Source organism: Amblyomma mixtum, chromosome 1 (assembly GCF_055824585.1).
Source record: "Amblyomma mixtum isolate Tamu chromosome 1, ASM5582458v1, whole genome shotgun sequence".
In the NCBI taxonomy this organism is placed as follows: domain Eukaryota; kingdom Metazoa; phylum Arthropoda; class Arachnida; order Ixodida; family Ixodidae; genus Amblyomma; species Amblyomma mixtum.
In genome coordinates this window covers 154,039,475-154,055,052 of record NC_143012.1, presented here as the reverse complement: position 1 = coordinate 154,055,052, position 15,578 = coordinate 154,039,475, and the positions used below count along the sequence as shown (strand labels likewise).

Here is a 15,578-nt window from a genome sequence, read left to right as displayed (position 1 = left end):
TCTGTACATTGCGTGAATTTTAATTCGACGAAGCCAGAATCATGCTGGCTGACCACGAGGCGTATGTACAAAGCGTTTTTTTTGTGTTTGTTGATTTTCTGTGTCAAAGCCAGGCAATAAAGAAAAAAAAAAAAAAAAAAAAAAAAAATCGGCCATACCATGTTGAATACGCCGGTTCTCGTCCGATCACCGAAGCTAAGCAGCATTGGGCTCGGTCAGTACTTGGGAGGGAGACCACCTGGGAACACCGAGTGCTGATGGCATTTCTTTTGCATTTTTATTCGCCCTTCACGTTTTTTTTTTTCTGTCATAGTTGCGCAGTGTCTCAGGCAACTATAGGAGGTGACGTTATTTTGTTATCGATAATACAATCTCATCGGCAACGTGTCCAACGTGTAGTACGTGCGGACGCGAAACTGTGGCAAAACTCGAAGCGAACCCGTGGCGTCTCGGCTGTCATTCTGACGTCTGCCGCGGCGGGTACACTGCAGATTAAACTCTAGCAAAGCCCCAAGATAGCTGGGAGGCCCAGTGTGCGCATAACACTGCGCAGAAGCGCACAATATGCGCCCACCGCACCATGCACCGCACCCACTGCCGGTCCATGTGTAAACAACACAGGCTCGCTCCCGCTGCTCTTTCCGTGCATGCCGCAGTGGTTTAGGTTCGCCAGAACGGCTGAGAAAAGCGCAGGGCAGGTAACTGCACGCTTGGCGGCTGTTGCCACGAGCGAGGGAAGTATCCATGCGCAGTTTTGCATCCTCGAGGGCCAAACACAGTACATAAAGACTCGGAAAGCACTGTCTCTCGCCATCGGCCATACCATGTTGAATACGCCGGTTCTCGTCCGATCACCGAAGCTAAGCAGCATTGGGCTCGGTCAGTACTTGGGAGGGAGACCACCTGGGAACACCGAGTGCTGATGGCATTTCTTTTGCATTTTTATTCTCCCTTCACGTTTTTTTTTTTCTGTCATAGTTGCGCAGAGTCTCAGGCAACTATAGGAGGTGACGTTATTTTGTTATCGATAATACAATCTCATCGGCAACGTGTCCAACGTGTAGTACGTGCGGACGCGAAACTGTGGCAAAACTCGAAGCGAACCCGTGGCGTCTCGGCTGTCATTCTGACGTCTGCCGCGGCGGGTACACTGCAGATTAAACTCTAGCAAAGCCCCAAGATAGCTGGGAGGCCCAGTGTGCGCATAACACTGCGCAGAAGCGCACAATATGCGCCCACCGCACCATGCACCGCACCCACTGCCGGTCCATGTGTAAACAACACAGGCTCGCTCCCGCTGCTCTTTCCGTGCATGCCGCAGTGGTTTAGGTTCGCCAGAACGGCTGAGAAAAGCGCAGGGCAGGTAACTGCACGCTTGGCGGCTGTTGCCACGAGCGAGGGAAGTATCCATGCGCAGTTTTGCATCCTCGAGGGCCAAACACAGTACATAAAGACTCGGAAAGCACTGTCTCTCGCCATCGGCCATACCATGTTGAATACGCCGGTTCTCGTCCGATCACCGAAGCTAAGCAGCATTGGGCTCGGTCAGTACTTGGGAGGGAGACCACCTGGGAACACCGAGTGCTGATGGCATTTCTTTTGCATTTTTATTCGCCCTTCACGTTTTTTTTTTTTTCTGTCATAGTTGCGCAGTGTCTCAGGCAACTATAGGAGGTGACGTTATTTTGTTATCGATAATACAATCTCATCGGCAACGTGCCCAACGTGTAGTACGTGCGGACGCGAAACTGTGGCAAAACTCGAAGCGAACCCGTGGCGTCTCGGCTGTCATTCTGACGTCTGCCGCGGCGGGTACACTGCAGATTAAACTCTAGCAAAGCCCCAAGATAGCTGGGAGGCCCAGTGTGCGCATAACACTGCGCAGAAGCGCACAATATGCGCCCACCGCACCATGCACCGCACCCACTGCCGGTCCATGTGTAAACAACACAGGCTCGCTCCCGCTGCTCTTTCCGTGCATGCCGCAGTGGTTTAGGTTCGCCAGAACGGCTGAGAAAAGCGCAGGGCAGGTAACTGCACGCTTGGCGGCTGTTGCCACGAGCGAGGGAAGTATCCATGCGCAGTTTTGCATCCTCGAGGGCCAAACACAGTACATAAAGACTCGGAAAGCACTGTCTCTCGCCATCGGCCATACCATGTTCGGACGAGAACCGGCGTATTCAACATGGCCGGTTCTCGTCCGATCACCGAAGCTAAGCAGCATTGGGCTCGGTCAGTACTTGGGAGGGAGACCACCTGGGAACACCGAGTGCTGATGGCATTTCTTTTGCATTTTTATTCGCCCTTCACGTTTTTTTTTTTTTCTGTCATAGTTGCGCAGAGTCTCAGGCAACTATAGGAGGTGACGTTATTTTGTTATCGATAATACAATCTCATCGGCAACGTGTCCAACGTGTAGTACGTGCGGACGCGAAACTGTGGCAAAACTCGAAGCGAACCCGTGGCGTCTCGGCTGTCATTCTGACGTCTGCCGCGGCGGGTACACTGCAGATTAAACTCTAGCAAAGCCCCAAGATAGCTGGGAGGCCCAGTGTGCGCATAACACTGCGCAGAAGCGCACAATATGCGCCCACCGCACCATGCACCGCACCCACTGCCGGTCCATGTGTAAACAACACAGGCTCGCTCCCGCTGCTCTTTCCGTGCATGCCGCAGTGGTTTAGGTTCGCCAGAACGGCTGAGAAAAGCGCAGGGCAGGTAACTGCACGCTTGGCGGCTGTTGCCACGAGCGAGGGAAGTATCCATGCGCAGTTTTGCATCCTCGAGGGCCAAACACAGTACATAAAGACTCGGAAAGCACTGTCTCTCGCCATCGGCCATACCATGTTGAATACGCCGGTTCTCGTCCGATCACCGAAGCTAAGCAGCATTGGGCTCGGTCAGTACTTGGTAGGGAGACCACCTGGGAACACCGAGTGCTGATGGCATTTCTTTTGCATTTTTATTCGCCCTTCACGTTTTTTTTTTTCTGTCATAGTTGCGCAGTGTCTCAGGCAACTATAGGAGGTGACGTTATTTTGTTATCGATAATACAATCTCATCGGCAACGTGTCCAACGTGTAGTACGTGCGGACGCGAAACTGTGGCAAAACTCGAAGCGAACCCGTGGCGTCTCGGCTGTCATTCTGACGTCTGCCGCGGCGGGTACACTGCAGATTAAACTCTAGCAAAGCCCCAAGATAGCTGGGAGGCCCAGTGTGCGCATAACACTGCGCAGAAGCGCACAATATGCGCCCACCGCACCATGCACCGCACCCACTGCCGGTCCATGTGTAAACAACACAGGCTCGCTCCCGCTGCTCTTTCCGTGCATGCCGCAGTGGTTTAGGTTCGCCAGAACGGCTGAGAAAAGCGCAGGGCAGGTAACTGCACGCTTGGCGGCTGTTGCCACGAGCGAGGGAAGTATCCATGCGCAGTTTTGCATCCTCGAGGGCCAAACACAGTACATAAAGACTCGGAAAGCACTGTCTCTCGCCATCGGCCATACCATGTTAACCGGTAAGGTCCCGGTGTGCAACTTAAAAAAGAAGGTTTTTGTTCAAAATTTTTAGAGGGAAAGGACTTGTTTTTACCCTGGGGATCTGACTGTTTAATTTGCAGAAAGCCGGAAACAATAGACCATGTATTTTTACACTGTTGGGAAGGGGTTTATTTTTGGGATGTATTGCAGCGAACATTAAAGAAAGAATTTCCACTAGACCCGTATGGCATCCGGTTCTTATGTGTTGAAAATGAGGATGGGGTGCCTTTCGATTTAATAATGCTGACAGGCCTCCACTGTATATGGCGCTCCAGAATGGCAGGCTGGCATTGTGACAGTGATGCAAGACCTGCCAGAATTTACTTTCGCGAAAGTATGAACATGTTTCTGGCCATTCAGAAAGCCGCTGCAGAGCCTCCGGAGTGGCTCCCAAGACTAGAGCCGCTCTGTACGTTGCGTGAATTTTAATTGGACGAAGCCAGATTTATGCTGGCTGACCACAAGTAGTGTGTACATAGTTATTGTCTTTTGTTGATTGTTTGTGTTGTCCAGTTTTGTGTGTCAAAGCCAGGCAATAAAGAAAAAAATCGGCCATACCATGTTGAATACGCCGGTTCTCGTCCGATCACCGAAGCTAAGCAGGATTGGGCTCGGTCAGTACTTGGGAGGGAGACCACCTGGGAACACCGAGTGCTGATGGCATTTCTTTTGCATTTTTATTCGCCCTTCACGTTTTTTTTTTTTCTGTCATAGTTGCGCAGTGTCTCAGGCAACTATAGGAGGTGACGTTATTTTGTTATCGATAATACAATCTCATCGGCAACGTGTCCAACGTGTAGTACGTGCGGACGCGAAACTGTGGCAAAACTCGAAGCGAACCCGTGGCGTCTCGGCTGTCATTCTGACGTCTGCCGCGGCGGGTACACTGCAGATTAAACTCTAGCAAAGCCCCAAGATAGCTGGGAGACCCAGTGTGCGCATAACACTGCGCAGAAGCGCACAATATGCGCCCACCGCACCATGCACCGCACCCACTGCCGGTCCATGTGTAAACAACACAGGCTCGCTCCCGCTGCTCTTTCCGTGCATGCCGCAGTGGTTTAGGTTCGCCAGAACGGCTGAGAAAAGCGCAGGGCAGGTAACTGCACGCTTGGCGGCTGTTGCCACGAGCGAGGGAAGTATCCATGCGCAGTTTTGCATCCTCGAGGGCCAAACACAGTACATAAAGACTCGGAAAGCACTGTCTCTCGCCATCGGCCATACCATGTTGAATACGCCGGTTCTCGTCCGATCACCGAAGCTAAGCAGCATTGGGCTCGGTCAGTACTTGGGAGGGAGACCACCTGGGAACACCGAGTGCTGATGGCATTTCTTTTGCATTTTTATTCGCCCTTCACGTTTTTTTTTTTTCTGTCATAGTTGCGCAGTGTCTCAGGCAACTATAGGAGGTGACGTTATTTTGTTATCGATAATACAATCTCATCGGCAACGTGTCCAACGTGTAGTACGTGCGGACGCGAAACTGTGGCAAAACTCGAAGCGAACCCGTGGCGTCTCGGCTGTCATTCTGACGTCTGCCGCGGCGGGTACACTGCAGATTAAACTCTAGCAAAGCCCCAAGATAGCTGGGAGGCCCAGTGTGCGCATAACACTGCGCAGAAGCGCACAATATGCGCCCACCGCACCATGCACCGCACCCACTGCCGGTCCATGTGTAAACAACACAGGCTCGCTCCCGCTGCTCTTTCCGTGCATGCCGCAGTGGTTTAGGTTCGCCAGAACGGCTGAGAAAAGCGCAGGGCAGGTAACTGCACGCTTGGCGGCTGTTGCCACGAGCGAGGGAAGTATCCATGCGCAGTTTTGCATCCTCGAGGGCCAAACACAGTACATAAAGACTCGGAAAGCACTGTCTCTCGCCATCGGCCATACCATGTTGAATACGCCGGTTCTCGTCCGATCACCGAAGCTAAGCAGCATTGGGCTCGGTCAGTACTTGGGAGGGAGACCACCTGGGAACACCGAGTGCTGATGGCATTTCTTTTGCATTTTTATTCGCCCTTCACGTTTTTTTTTTCTGTCATAGTTGCGCAGTGTCTCAGGCAACTATAGGAGGTGACGTTATTTTGTTATCGATAATACAATCTCATCGGCAACGTGTCCAACGTGTAGTACGTGCGGACGCGAAACTGTGGCAAAACTCGAAGCGAACCCGTGGCGTCTCGGCTGTCATTCTGACGTCTGCCGCGGCGGGTACACTGCAGATTAAACTCTAGCAAAGCCCCAAGATAGCTGGGAGGCCCAGTGTGCGCATAACACTGCGCAGAAGCGCACAATATGCGCCCACCGCACCATGCACCGCACCCACTGCCGGTCCATGTGTAAACAACACAGGCTCGCTCCCGCTGCTCTTTCCGTGCATGCCGCAGTGGTTTAGGTTCGCCAGAACGGCTGAGAAAAGCGCAGGGCAGGTAACTGCACGCTTGGCGGCTGTTGCCACGAGCGAGGGAAGTATCCATGCGCAGTTTTGCATCCTCGAGGGCCAAACACAGTACATAAAGACTCGGAAAGCACTGTCTCTCGCCATCGGCCATACCATGTTGAATACGCCGGTTCTCGTCCGATCACCGAAGCTAAGCAGCATTGGGCTCGGTCAGTACTTGGGAGGGAGACCACCTGGGAACACCGAGTGCTGATGGCATTTCTTTTGCATTTTTATTCGCCCTTCACGTTTTTTTTTTCTGTCATAGTTGCGCAGTGTCTCAGGCAACTATAGGAGGTGACGTTATTTTGTTATCGATAATACAATCTCATCGGCAACGTGTCCAACGTGTAGTACGTGCGGACGCGAAACTGTGGCAAAACTCGAAGCGAACCCGTGGCGTCTCGGCTGTCATTCTGACGTCTGCCGCGGCGGGTACACTGCAGATTAAACTCTAGCAAAGCCCCAAGATAGCTGGGAGGCCCAGTGTGCGCATAACACTGCGCAGAAGCGCACAATATGCGCCCACCGCACCATGCACCGCACCCACTGCCGGTCCATGTGTAAACAACACAGGCTCGCTCCCGCTGCTCTTTCCGTGCATGCCGCAGTGGTTTAGGTTCGCCAGAACGGCTGAGAAAAGCGCAGGGCAGGTAACTGCACGCTTGGCGGCTGTTGCCACGAGCGAGGGAAGTATCCATGCGCAGTTTTGCATCCTCGAGGGCCAAACACAGTACATAAAGACTCGGAAAGCACTGTCTCTCGCCATCGGCCATACCATGTTGAATACGCCGGTTCTCGTCCGATCACCGAAGCTAAGCAGCATTGGGCTCGGTCAGTACTTGGGAGGGAGACCACCTGGGAACACCGAGTGCTGATGGCATTTCTTTTGCATTTTTATTCGCCCTTCACGTTTTTTTTTTTCTGTCATAGTTGCGCAGTGTCTCAGGCAACTATAGGAGGTGACGTTATTTTGTTATCGATAATACAATCTCATCGGCAACGTGTCCAACGTGTAGTACGTGCGGACGCGAAACTGTGGCAAAACTCGAAGCGAACCCGTGGCGTCTCGGCTGTCATTCTGACGTCTGCCGCGGCGGGTACACTGCAGATTAAACTCTAGCAAAGCCCCAAGATAGCTGGGAGGCCCAGTGTGCGCATAACACTGCGCAGAAGCGCACAATATGCGCCCACCGCACCATGCACCGCACCCACTGCCGGTCCATGTGTAAACAACACAGGCTCGCTCCCGCTGCTCTTTCCGTGCATGCCGCAGTGGTTTAGGTTCGCCAGAACGGCTGAGAAAAGCGCAGGGCAGGTAACTGCACGCTTGGCGGCTGTTGCCACGAGCGAGGGAAGTATCCATGCGCAGTTTTGCATCCTCGAGGGCCAAACACAGTACATAAAGACTCGGAAAGCACTGTCTCTCGCCATCGGCCATACCATGTTGAATACGCCGGTTCTCGTCCGATCACCGAAGCTAAGCAGCATTGGGCTCGGTCAGTACTTGGGAGGGAGACCACCTGGGAACACCGAGTGCTGATGGCATTTCTTTTGCATTTTTATTCGCCCTTCACGTTTTTTTTTTTTCTGTCATAGTTGCGCAGTGTCTCAGGCAACTATAGGAGGTGACGTTATTTTGTTATCGATAATACAATCTCATCGGCAACGTGTCCAACGTGTAGTACGTGCGGACGCGAAACTGTGGCAAAACTCGAAGCGAACCCGTGGCGTCTCGGCTGTCATTCTGACGTCTGCCGCGGCGGGTACACTGCAGATTAAACTCTAGCAAAGCCCCAAGATAGCTGGGAGGCCCAGTGTGCGCATAACACTGCGCAGAAGCGCACAATATGCGCCCACCGCACCATGCACCCCACCCACTGCCGGTCCATGTGTAAACAACACAGGCTCGCTCCCGCTGCTCTTTCCGTGCATGCCGCAGTGGTTTAGGTTCGCCAGAACGGCTGAGAAAAGCGCAGGGCAGGTAACTGCACGCTTGGCGGCTGTTGCCACGAGCGAGGGAAGTATCCATGCGCAGTTTTGCATCCTCGAGGGCCAAACACAGTACATAAAGACTCGGAAAGCACTGTCTCTCGCCATCGGCCATACCATGTTGAATACGCCGGTTCTCGTCCGATCACCGAAGCTAAGCAGCATTGGGCTCGGTCAGTACTTGGGAGGGAGACCACCTGGGAACACCGAGTGCTGATGGCATTTCTTTTGCATTTTTATTCGCCCTTCACGTTTTTTTTTTTTCTGTCATAGTTGCGCAGTGTCTCAGGCAACTATAGGAGGTGACGTTATTTTGTTATCGATAATACAATCTCATCGGCAACGTGTCCAACGTGTAGTACGTGCGGACGCGAAACTGTGGCAAAACTCGAAGCGAACCCGTGGCGTCTCGGCTGTCATTCTGACGTCTGCCGCGGCGGGTACACTGCAGATTAAACTCTAGCAAAGCCCCAAGATAGCTGGGAGGCCCAGTGTGCGCATAACACTGCGCAGAAGCGCACAATATGCGCCCACCGCACCATGCACCGCACCCACTGCCGGTCCATGTGTAAACAACACAGGCTCGCTTCCGCTGCTCTTTCCGTGCATGCCGCAGTGGTTTAGGTTCGCCAGAACGGCTGAGAAAAGCGCAGGGCAGGTAACTGCACGCTTGGCGGCTGTTGCCACGAGCGAGGGAAGTATCCATGCGCAGTTTTGCATCCTCGAGGGCCAAACACAGTACATAAAGACTCGGAAAGCACTGTCTCTCGCCATCGGCCATACCATGTTGAATACGCCGGTTCTCGTCCGATCACCGAAGCTAAGCAGCATTGGGCTCGGTCAGTACTTGGGAGGGAGACCACCTGGGAACACCGAGTGCTGATGGCATTTCTTTTGCATTTTTATTCGCCCTTCACGTTTTTTTTTTTTCTGTCATAGATGCGCAGTGTCTCAGGCAACTATAGGAGGTGACGTTATTTTGTTATCGATAATACAATCTCATCGGCAACGTGTCCAACGTGTAGTACGTGCGGACGCGAAACTGTGGCAAAACTCGAAGCGAACCCGTGGCGTCTCGGCTGTCATTCTCACGTCTGCCGCGGCGGGTACACTGCAGATTAAACTCTAGCAAAGCCCCAAGATAGCTGGGAGGCCCAGTGTGCGCATAACACTGCGCAGAAGCGCACAATATGCGCCCACCGCACCATGCACCGCACCCACTGCCGGTCCATGTGTAAACAACACAGGCTCGCTCCCGCTGCTCTTTCCGTGCATGCCGCAGTGGTTTAGGTTCGCCAGAACGGCTGAGAAAAGCGCAGGGCAGGTAACTGCACGCTTGGCGGCTGTTGCCACGAGCGAGGGAAGTATCCATGCGCAGTTTTGCATCCTCGAGGGCCAAACACAGTACATAAAGACTCGGAAAGCACTGTCTCTCGCCATCGGCCATACCATGTTGAATACGCCGGTTCTCGTCCGATCACCGAAGCTAAGCAGCATTGGGCTCGGTCAGTACTTGGGAGGGAGACCACCTGGGAACACCGAGTGCTGATGGCATTTCTTTTGCATTTTTATTCGCCCTTCACGTTTTTTTTTTTTTCTGTCATAGTTGCGCAGTGTCTCAGGCAACTATAGGAGGTGACGTTATTTTGTTATCGATAATACAATCTCATCGGCAACGTGTCCAACGTGTAGTACGTGCGGACGCGAAACTGTGGCAAAACTCGAAGCGAACCCGTGGCGTCTCGGCTGTCATTCTGACGTCTGCCGCGGCGGGTACACTGCAGATTAAACTCTAGCAAAGCCCCAAGATAGCTGGGAGGCCCAGTGTGCGCATAACACTGCGCAGAAGCGCACAATATGCGCCCACCGCACCATGCACCGCACCCACTGCCGGTCCATGTGTAAACAACACAGGCTCGCTCCCGCTGCTCTTTCCGTGCATGCCGCAGTGGTTTAGGTTCGCCAGAACGGCTGAGAAAAGCGCAGGGCAGGTAACTGCACGCTTGGCGGCTGTTGCCACGAGCGAGGGAAGTATCCATGCGCAGTTTTGCATCCTCGAGGGCCAAACACAGTACATAAAGACTCGGAAAGCACTGTCTCTCGCCATCGGCCATACCATGTTGAATACGCCGGTTCTCGTCCGATCACCGAAGCTAAGCAGCATTGGGCTCGGTCAGTACTTGGGAGGGAGACCACCTGGGAACACCGAGTGCTGATGGCATTTCTTTTGCATTTTTATTCGCCCTTCACGTTTTTTTTTTTTCTGTCATATTTGCGCAGTGTCTCAGGCAACTATAGGAGGTGACGTTATTTTGTTATCGATAATACAATCTCATCGGCAACGTGTCCAACGTGTAGTACGTGCGGACGCGAAACTGTGGCAAAACTCGAAGCGAACCCGTGGCGTCTCGGCTGTCATTCTGACGTCTGCCGCGGCGGGTACACTGCAGATTAAACTCTAGCAAAGCCCCAAGATAGCTGGGAGGCCCAGTGTGCGCATAACACTGCGCAGAAGCGCACAATATGCGCCCACCGCACCATGCACCACACCCACTGCCGGTCCATGTGTAAACAACACAGGCTCGCTCCCGCTGCTCTTTCCGTGCATGCCGCAGTGGTTTAGGTTCGCCAGAACGGCTGAGAAAAGCGCAGGGCAGGTAACTGCACGCTTGGCGGCTGTTGCCACGAGCGAGGGAAGTATCCATGCGCAGTTTTGCATCCTCGAGGGCCAAACACAGTACATAAAGACTCGGAAAGCACTGTCTCTCGCCATCGGCCATACCATGTTGAATACGCCGGTTCTCGTCCGATCACCGAAGCTAAGCAGCATTGGGCTCGGTCAGTACTTGGGAGGGAGACCACCTGGGAACACCGAGTGCTGATGGCATTTCTTTTGCATTTTTATTCGCCCTTCACGTTTTTTTTTTTTTCTGTCATAGTTGCGCAGTGTCTCAGGCAACTATAGGAGGTGACGTTATTTTGTTATCGATAATACAATCTCATCGGCAACGTGTCCAACGTGTAGTACGTGCGGACGCGAAACTGTGGCAAAACTCGAAGCGAACCCGTGGCGTCTCGGCTGTCATTCTGACGTCTGCCGCGGCGGGTACACTGCAGATTAAACTCTAGCAAAGCCCCAAGATAGCTGGGAGGCCCAGTGTGCGCATAACACTGCGCAGAAGCGCACAATATGCGCCCACCGCACCATGCACCGCACCCACTGCCGGTCCATGTGTAAACAACACAGGCTCGCTCCCGCTGCTCTTTCCGTGCATGCCGCAGTGGTTTAGGTTCGCCAGAACGGCTGAGAAAAGCGCAGGGCAGGTAACTGCACGCTTGGCGGCTGTTGCCACGAGCGAGGGAAGTATCCATGCGCAGTTTTGCATCCTCGAGGGCCAAACACAGTACATAAAGACTCGGAAAGCACTGTCTCTCGCCATCGGCCATACCATGTTGAATACGCCGGTTCTCGTCCGATCACCGAAGCTAAGCAGCATTGGGCTCGGTCAGTACTTGGGAGGGAGACCACCTGGGAACACCGAGTGCTGATGGCATTTCTTTTGCATTTTTATTCGCCCTTCACGTTTTTTTTTTTTTCTGTCATAGATGCGCAGTGTCTCAGGCAACTATAGGAGGTGACGTTATTTTGTTATCGATAATACAATCTCATCGGCAACGTGTCCAACGTGTAGTACGTGCGGACGCGAAACTGTGGCAAAACTCGAAGCGAACCCGTGGCGTCTCGGCTGTCATTCTGACGTCTGCCGCGGCGGGTACACTGCAGATTAAACTCTAGCAAAGCCCCAAGATAGCTGGGAGGCCCAGTGTGCGCATAACACTGCGCAGAAGCGCACAATATGCGCCCACCGCACCATGCACCGCACCCACTGCCGGTCCATGTGTAAACAACACAGGCTCGCTCCCGCTGCTCTTTCCGTGCATGCCGCAGTGGTTTAGGTTCGCCAGAACGGCTGAGAAAAGCGCAGGGCACGTAACTGCACGCTTGGCGGCTGTTGCCACGAGCGAGGGAAGTATCCATGCGCAGTTTTGCATCCTCGAGGGCCAAACACAGTACATAAAGACTCGGAAAGCACTGTCTCTCGCCATCGGCCATACCATGTTGAATACGCCGGTTCTCGTCCGATCACCGAAGCTAAGCAGCATTGGGCTCGGTCAGTACTTGGGAGGGAGACCACCTGGGAACACCGAGTGCTGATGGCATTTCTTTTGCATTTTTATTCGCCCTTCACGTTTTTTTTTTCTGTCATAGTTGCGCAGTGTCTCAGGCAACTATAGGAGGTGACGTTATTTTGTTATCGATAATACAATCTCATCGGCAACGTGTCCAACGTGTAGTACGTGCGGACGCGAAACTGTGGCAAAACTCGAAGCGAACCCGTGGCGTCTCGGCTGTCATTCTGACGTCTGCCGCGGCGGGTACACTGCAGATTAAACTCTAGCAAAGCCCCAAGATAGCTGGGAGGCCCAGTGTGCGCATAACACTGCGCAGAAGCGCACAATATGCGCCCACCGCACCATGCACCGCACCCACTGCCGGTCCATGTGTAAACAACACAGGCTCGCTCCCGCTGCTCTTTCCGTGCATGCCGCAGTGGTTTAGGTTCGCCAGAACGGCTGAGAAAAGCGCAGGGCAGGTAACTGCACGCTTGGCGGCTGTTGCCACGAGCGAGGGAAGTATCCATGCGCAGTTTTGCATCCTCGAGGGCCAAACACAGTACATAAAGACTCGGAAAGCACTGTCTCTCGCCATCGGCCATACCATGTTGAATACGCCGGTTCTCGTCCGATCACCGAAGCTAAGCAGCATTGGGCTCGGTCAGTACTTGGGAGGGAGACCACCTGGGAACACCGAGTGCTGATGGCATTTCTTTTGCATTTTTATTCGCCCTTCACGTTTTTTTTTTTTCTGTCATATTTGCGCAGTGTCTCAGGCAACTATAGGAGGTGACGTTATTTTGTTATCGATAATACAATCTCATCGGCAACGTGTCCAACGTGTAGTACGTGCGGACGCGAAACTGTGGCAAAACTCGAAGCGAACCCGTGGCGTCTCGGCTGTCATTCTGACGTCTGCCGCGGCGGGTACACTGCAGATTAAACTCTAGCAAAGCCCCAAGATAGCTGGGAGGCCCAGTGTGCGCATAACACTGCGCAGAAGCGCACAATATGCGCCCACCGCACCATGCACCACACCCACTGCCGGTCCATGTGTAAACAACACAGGCTCGCTCCCGCTGCTCTTTCCGTGCATGCCGCAGTGGTTTAGGTTCGCCAGAACGGCTGAGAAAAGCGCAGGGCAGGTAACTGCACGCTTGGCGGCTGTTGCCACGAGCGAGGGAAGTATCCATGCGCAGTTTTGCATCCTCGAGGGCCAAACACAGTACATAAAGACTCGGAAAGCACTGTCTCTCGCCATCGGCCATACCATGTTGAATACGCCGGTTCTCGTCCGATCACCGAAGCTAAGCAGCATTGGGCTCGGTCAGTACTTGGGAGGGAGACCACCTGGGAACACCGAGTGCTGATGGCATTTCTTTTGCATTTTTATTCGCCCTTCACGTTTTTTTTTTTTTTCTGTCATAGTTGCGCAGTGTCTCAGGCAACTATAGGAGGTGACGTTATTTTGTTATCGATAATACAATCTCATCGGCAACGTGTCCAACGTGTAGTACGTGCGGACGCGAAACTGTGGCAAAACTCGAAGCGAACCCGTGGCGTCTCGGCTGTCATTCTGACGTCTGCCGCGGCGGGTACACTGCAGATTAAACTCTAGCAAAGCCCCAAGATAGCTGGGAGGCCCAGTGTGCGCATAACACTGCGCAGAAGCGCACAATATGCGCCCACCGCACCATGCACCGCACCCACTGCCGGTCCATGTGTAAACAACACAGGCTCGCTCCCGCTGCTCTTTCCGTGCATGCCGCAGTGGTTTAGGTTCGCCAGAACGGCTGAGAAAAGCGCAGGGCAGCTAACTGCACGCTTGGCGGCTGTTGCCACGAGCGAGGGAAGTATCCATGCGCAGTTTTGCATCCTCGAGGGCCAAACACAGTACATAAAGACTCGGAAAGCACTGTCTCTCGCCATCGGCCATACCATGTTGAATACGCCGGTTCTCGTCCGATCACCGAAGCTAAGCAGCATTGGGCTCGGTCAGTACTTGGGAGGGAGACCACCTGGGAACACCGAGTGCTGATGGCATTTCTTTTGCATTTTTATTCGCCCTTCACGTTTTTTTTTTTTTCTGTCATAGTTGCGCAGTGTCTCAGGCAACTATAGGAGGTGACGTTATTTTGTTATCGATAATACAATCTCATCGGCAACGTGTCCAACGTGTAGTACGTGCGGACGCGAAACTGTGGCAAAACTCGAAGCGAACCCGTGGCGTCTCGGCTGTCATTCTGACGTCTGCCGCGGCGGGTACACTGCAGATTAAACTCTAGCAAAGCCCCAAGATAGCTGGGAGGCCCAGTGTGCGCATAACACTGCGCAGAAGCGCACAATATGCGCCCACCGCACCATGCACCGCACCCACTGCCGGTCCATGTGTAAACAACACAGGCTCGCTCCCGCTGCTCTTTCCGTGCATGCCGCAGTGGTTTAGGTTCGCCAGAACGGCGGAGAAAAGCGCAGGGCAGGTAACTGCACGCTTGGCGGCTGTTGCCACGAGCGAGGGAAGTATCCATGCGCAGTTTTGCATCCTCGAGGGCCAAACACAGTACATAAAGACTCGGAAAGCACTGTCTCTCGCCATCGGCCATACCATGTTGAATACGCCGGTTCTCGTCCGATCACCGAAGCTAAGCAGCATTGGGCTCGGTCAGTACTTGGGAGGGAGACCACCTGGGAACACCGAGTGCTGATGGCATTTCTTTTGCATTTTTATTCGCCCTTCACGTTTTTTTTTTTTCTGTCATATTTGCGCAGTGTCTCAGGCAACTATAGGAGGTGACGTTATTTTGTTATCGATAATACAATCTCATCGGCAACGTGTCCAACGTGTAGTACGTGCGGACGCGAAACTGTGGCAAAACTCGAAGCGAACCCGTGGCGTCTCGGCTGTCATTCTGACGTCTGCCGCGGCGGGTACACTGCAGATTAAACTCTAGCAAAGCCCCAAGATAGCTGGGAGGCCCAGTGTGCGCATAACACTGCGCAGAAGCGCACAATATGCGCCCACCGCACCATGCACCACACCCACTGCCGGTCCATGTGTAAACAACACAGGCTCGCTCCCGCTGCTCTTTCCGTGCATGCCGCAGTGGTTTAGGTTCGCCAGAACGGCTGAGAAAAGCGCAGGGCAGGTAACTGCACGCTTGGCGGCTGTTGCCACGAGCGAGGGAAGTATCCATGCGCAGTTTTGCATCCTCGAGGGCCAAACACAGTACATAAAGACTCGGAAAGCACTGTCTCTCGCCATCGGCCATACCATGTTGAATACGCCGGTTCTCGTCCGATCACCGAAGCTAAGCAGCATTGGGCTCGGTCAGTACTTGGGAGGGAGACCACCTGGGAACACCGAGTGCTGATGGCATTTCTTTTGCATTTTTATTCGCCCTTCACGTTTTTTTTTTTTCTGTCATAGTT

At 53.4% G+C, this 15,578-nt stretch overlaps 20 non-coding genes and 2 pseudogenes across 20 annotated transcripts; all 22 read left to right on the top strand.

Moving 5' to 3' along the window:
- The first annotated feature begins 144 nt into the window (after nucleotides 1–144).
- On the top strand, nucleotides 145–263 carry LOC149368812 (5S ribosomal RNA; annotated as a pseudogene).
- Nucleotides 264–809: 546 nt separating this feature from the next.
- Nucleotides 810–928, top strand: LOC149368811 (5S ribosomal RNA). Its single transcript, XR_016287171.1, has one exon. It is a non-coding gene; the product is annotated as a 5S ribosomal RNA (ribosomal RNA).
- A 546-nt stretch (nucleotides 929–1,474) lies between these two features.
- LOC149368810 (5S ribosomal RNA) lies at nucleotides 1,475–1,593 on the top strand. Its single transcript, XR_016287170.1, has one exon. It is a non-coding gene; the product is annotated as a 5S ribosomal RNA (ribosomal RNA).
- A 1,236-nt stretch (nucleotides 1,594–2,829) lies between these two features.
- On the top strand, nucleotides 2,830–2,948 carry LOC149368809 (5S ribosomal RNA). Its single transcript, XR_016287638.1, has one exon. It is a non-coding gene; the product is annotated as a 5S ribosomal RNA (ribosomal RNA).
- A 1,137-nt stretch (nucleotides 2,949–4,085) lies between these two features.
- LOC149368808 (5S ribosomal RNA) lies at nucleotides 4,086–4,204 on the top strand (annotated as a pseudogene).
- A 547-nt stretch (nucleotides 4,205–4,751) lies between these two features.
- LOC149368807 (5S ribosomal RNA) lies at nucleotides 4,752–4,870 on the top strand. Its single transcript, XR_016287169.1, has one exon. It is a non-coding gene; the product is annotated as a 5S ribosomal RNA (ribosomal RNA).
- Nucleotides 4,871–5,417: 547 nt separating this feature from the next.
- Nucleotides 5,418–5,536, top strand: LOC149368806 (5S ribosomal RNA). Its single transcript, XR_016287168.1, has one exon. It is a non-coding gene; the product is annotated as a 5S ribosomal RNA (ribosomal RNA).
- Nucleotides 5,537–6,081: 545 nt separating this feature from the next.
- On the top strand, nucleotides 6,082–6,200 carry LOC149368805 (5S ribosomal RNA). Its single transcript, XR_016287167.1, has one exon. It is a non-coding gene; the product is annotated as a 5S ribosomal RNA (ribosomal RNA).
- A 545-nt stretch (nucleotides 6,201–6,745) lies between these two features.
- Nucleotides 6,746–6,864, top strand: LOC149368804 (5S ribosomal RNA). The gene has a single exon (XR_016287166.1). It is a non-coding gene; the product is annotated as a 5S ribosomal RNA (ribosomal RNA).
- Nucleotides 6,865–7,410: 546 nt separating this feature from the next.
- LOC149368803 (5S ribosomal RNA) lies at nucleotides 7,411–7,529 on the top strand. Its single transcript, XR_016287165.1, has one exon. It is a non-coding gene; the product is annotated as a 5S ribosomal RNA (ribosomal RNA).
- Nucleotides 7,530–8,076: 547 nt separating this feature from the next.
- LOC149368802 (5S ribosomal RNA) lies at nucleotides 8,077–8,195 on the top strand. The gene has a single exon (XR_016287164.1). It is a non-coding gene; the product is annotated as a 5S ribosomal RNA (ribosomal RNA).
- Nucleotides 8,196–8,742: 547 nt separating this feature from the next.
- Nucleotides 8,743–8,861, top strand: LOC149368801 (5S ribosomal RNA). The gene has a single exon (XR_016287162.1). It is a non-coding gene; the product is annotated as a 5S ribosomal RNA (ribosomal RNA).
- Nucleotides 8,862–9,408: 547 nt separating this feature from the next.
- On the top strand, nucleotides 9,409–9,527 carry LOC149368800 (5S ribosomal RNA). Its single transcript, XR_016287161.1, has one exon. It is a non-coding gene; the product is annotated as a 5S ribosomal RNA (ribosomal RNA).
- Nucleotides 9,528–10,075: 548 nt separating this feature from the next.
- On the top strand, nucleotides 10,076–10,194 carry LOC149368799 (5S ribosomal RNA). Its single transcript, XR_016287160.1, has one exon. It is a non-coding gene; the product is annotated as a 5S ribosomal RNA (ribosomal RNA).
- Nucleotides 10,195–10,741: 547 nt separating this feature from the next.
- Nucleotides 10,742–10,860, top strand: LOC149368798 (5S ribosomal RNA). The gene has a single exon (XR_016287159.1). It is a non-coding gene; the product is annotated as a 5S ribosomal RNA (ribosomal RNA).
- A 548-nt stretch (nucleotides 10,861–11,408) lies between these two features.
- On the top strand, nucleotides 11,409–11,527 carry LOC149368797 (5S ribosomal RNA). Its single transcript, XR_016287158.1, has one exon. It is a non-coding gene; the product is annotated as a 5S ribosomal RNA (ribosomal RNA).
- A 548-nt stretch (nucleotides 11,528–12,075) lies between these two features.
- On the top strand, nucleotides 12,076–12,194 carry LOC149368796 (5S ribosomal RNA). The gene has a single exon (XR_016287157.1). It is a non-coding gene; the product is annotated as a 5S ribosomal RNA (ribosomal RNA).
- A 545-nt stretch (nucleotides 12,195–12,739) lies between these two features.
- Nucleotides 12,740–12,858, top strand: LOC149368795 (5S ribosomal RNA). The gene has a single exon (XR_016287156.1). It is a non-coding gene; the product is annotated as a 5S ribosomal RNA (ribosomal RNA).
- Nucleotides 12,859–13,405: 547 nt separating this feature from the next.
- Nucleotides 13,406–13,524, top strand: LOC149368794 (5S ribosomal RNA). The gene has a single exon (XR_016287155.1). It is a non-coding gene; the product is annotated as a 5S ribosomal RNA (ribosomal RNA).
- A 549-nt stretch (nucleotides 13,525–14,073) lies between these two features.
- LOC149368793 (5S ribosomal RNA) lies at nucleotides 14,074–14,192 on the top strand. The gene has a single exon (XR_016287154.1). It is a non-coding gene; the product is annotated as a 5S ribosomal RNA (ribosomal RNA).
- Nucleotides 14,193–14,740: 548 nt separating this feature from the next.
- LOC149368792 (5S ribosomal RNA) lies at nucleotides 14,741–14,859 on the top strand. Its single transcript, XR_016287153.1, has one exon. It is a non-coding gene; the product is annotated as a 5S ribosomal RNA (ribosomal RNA).
- A 547-nt stretch (nucleotides 14,860–15,406) lies between these two features.
- On the top strand, nucleotides 15,407–15,525 carry LOC149368791 (5S ribosomal RNA). The gene has a single exon (XR_016287151.1). It is a non-coding gene; the product is annotated as a 5S ribosomal RNA (ribosomal RNA).
- Nucleotides 15,526–15,578: the final 53 nt, after the last annotated feature.